Source organism: Palaemon carinicauda, chromosome 4 (assembly GCF_036898095.1).
Source record: "Palaemon carinicauda isolate YSFRI2023 chromosome 4, ASM3689809v2, whole genome shotgun sequence".
In the NCBI taxonomy this organism is placed as follows: Eukaryota; Metazoa; Arthropoda; class Malacostraca; order Decapoda; family Palaemonidae; genus Palaemon; species Palaemon carinicauda.
In genome coordinates this window covers 198,208,311-198,210,794 of record NC_090728.1, presented here as the reverse complement: position 1 = coordinate 198,210,794, position 2,484 = coordinate 198,208,311, and the positions used below count along the sequence as shown (strand labels likewise).

General features: G+C 32.2%; 1 long non-coding RNA gene across 1 annotated transcript in view; it reads left to right on the top strand.

Moving 5' to 3' along the window:
* The first annotated feature begins 1,249 nt into the window (after positions 1–1,249).
* The window catches only part of LOC137639247 (uncharacterized), a 1,412-nt gene continuing 177 nt past the window's right edge, over positions 1,250–2,484 (top strand). The window contains exons 1-3 of the long non-coding RNA XR_011044272.1: positions 1,250–1,305; positions 1,567–1,881; positions 2,164–2,484. The exon at positions 2,164–2,484 is cut by the window's right edge and continues 177 nt beyond it. This is a non-coding gene — a long non-coding RNA (uncharacterized lncRNA). The remainder of the gene's footprint in view (positions 1,306–1,566; positions 1,882–2,163) is intronic.

The window sequence follows — 2,484 nt, the reverse complement described above, 5'->3', positions numbered from 1 at the left end:
CTCTGGAGGAATCTAATCTAAGATGTTCCTCTTCGTAGTATCCTTCGCCCATTAATTTATATGTAACGTGTTCCGGATATATGTAGGCTATTCACTAGCGGAATACAGAGAGAGAGAGAGAGAGAGAGAGAGAGAGAGAGAGAGAGAGAGAGAGAGATAGATAATAAAAAACTGATTGAATTTAACTTTGAAGTGATGAGTTTTTCCAAGCTTTTCACCATGGACTATGAAATATTTGTTTTTTAAGGGATCGTTTTAATGGAACCATCGGAAAACAGGAATGGTTTAGAGATAAAAACAAATACAAAATTCGATAAAGTTATAAATGGGTTGTTGGTAGTCTGACTTTTGCAAATATTAAGCGCGCGACACAATGAATTTATTGCCTAAGGACTTTTTCACAGTTTTTTTATTTTTTTAGATAAAAACATGAAGAAAATCTTGCTTATAAATTTGTATTATTTGTTTGTTTCTGTGTTTTATTACTTTATGAAATATGATAGCAACAAATTCTGTTTCATAACGACCCTTAACACTACATGTATATGAGACCGGCTAACGTATGTACAGATACAAATGCTAATTTGTCAATTTCATTTTGATAACTAACATTAAAAGTATAACTGTCCATATCCTAAATATATGTATGAATAAACGCAAACTATGTATAACTAAATTTCCTTATAAAAAAAAAACACGTCTTTATATCGGCTGCTATGCATTTTTGCTGTCTTTTTTTCCTTGTATTTAATATGCATATTAAGGTGGAGGGAAAAAAAGTTTTACATTAGCTCGGGCCCCGTCATACTAACGAATAACCAGTTATTGTCACGTTTCAATTATATGAGTTATCTCTGTTTACGTATTATTTTGCCAAAGATTGCGGAATCACCAGAATCGATACATGAGTAAAACCCCTTTTTTAACCATCAGAGAATACGGGAACCCATGCTATGATTAAAATAATGTGATTCATTGAACTACTATTAAAATTTAAAATTGAAGATCAAAAAGCTTATCAAACGAAGAAGGCGATAACTGCTTGCATAAATTCAGTGATATATATATATATATATATATATATATATATATATCTATGTATGTATGTATGTATGTCGCATTTTAAGGAATGAACATAAAGATTTATGGTTACGTTGTTATAGGTACGCCCTGCTGTACCTCTGTTTAGAGTCCTTGGCTTTGCATATCTAATCTATCTTGGGCTGCCTTGCTGTAATCCTGAACAGTTGGGTGGTTGGTGGAGGCTGGTATACGAGATAACTTCGCGTTCGTTTACAGTAGATGGTAGGCGAAGACCTGCGTTAAGTTGTACTAAAATTTTTCTAAGTTTCAAATACTTTGATGTCGTTCTGTGCCTTTTTGATGTTTGTTTGTATTTGTTTATTTCTGTATAAAATGAATGGTTCAAATACGCACGTTTTAAAATACGTTCATAATTTTTCTTTGTATGCCGAATGTTATTAAATTCCTCAACACCTGTTTATTTCTGTATACTTAATTCTTACATACCCAGGTTTCAACTTTCGGATTTATTTGCTCTTTCAGGAAAGAAAAGTCTGTAATCTCCCAATTACCCGTTTCAAACTGATAATCCCGTTGAGAATTTTTCTTAAAGATGGCGTTACTTGCATTATAATTACGTGCAGACCCATATATCGTTACAGACTGACTGGTTATAACACTGAAAGTTGGTGAAGTATTTTCCAATCTGAAATAAAGGCAAGTATGGTTTTGTTTTATACTTAATCCAATCTCAAGCAAGCTAGTCCTCCCCGAGAGGACGTTCCTTGTACCTCACAGTAGACCTTAATGGCCTCCAGTGTGCTACAGGGAGGCATGCTTTTAAAACCCTCAATTTCGGTGAGTGTTCGACCTTTTTGTTCTTTATTCAGGTTCTGAAGTTTACTTAAAGCTTGTTGATCAAAAAGTTAAAGTAAAGTTCTGCAAACTTATTTTTATAAGCTCTGTTTATTAAGATTGTTGATATTAAATTTTTAAGAATGTGGATGTATGCATTATTATATGAAATTGTTACTTTCATTTGACACTTCCTAGTGATTATATTATTAGCTTAAGATATGTCCTTTTTTTAGGGATCCCGCACTTTTACAAGAAAACTTTCTGATAATTGACACTTTTCAGATTGGATGGTGCAATTTCACGATACAATGTAAGGACTCAAGGTTGGATTTTCGTGGTAAGATTATAATTGACGCTGGCGATTCTAGTATATCTATTTCTGAATTCTTCTAACTTTTATAATAATAGCAGTCGAAATCCTGATCTAGATGTAGACATAGATTATTTTGAATTTGGTAAATTTTTCAGTGACTTTAATTGATGACTATGCATTCTTCAGTAAATTGGAATTAAGTTCATATATAATGTATTGTTTTTAGAGGATTTTTCTTTTTTCATGAAGGTTTCAATGTATAATCTCTCCAAATAAATTATATTTCATGG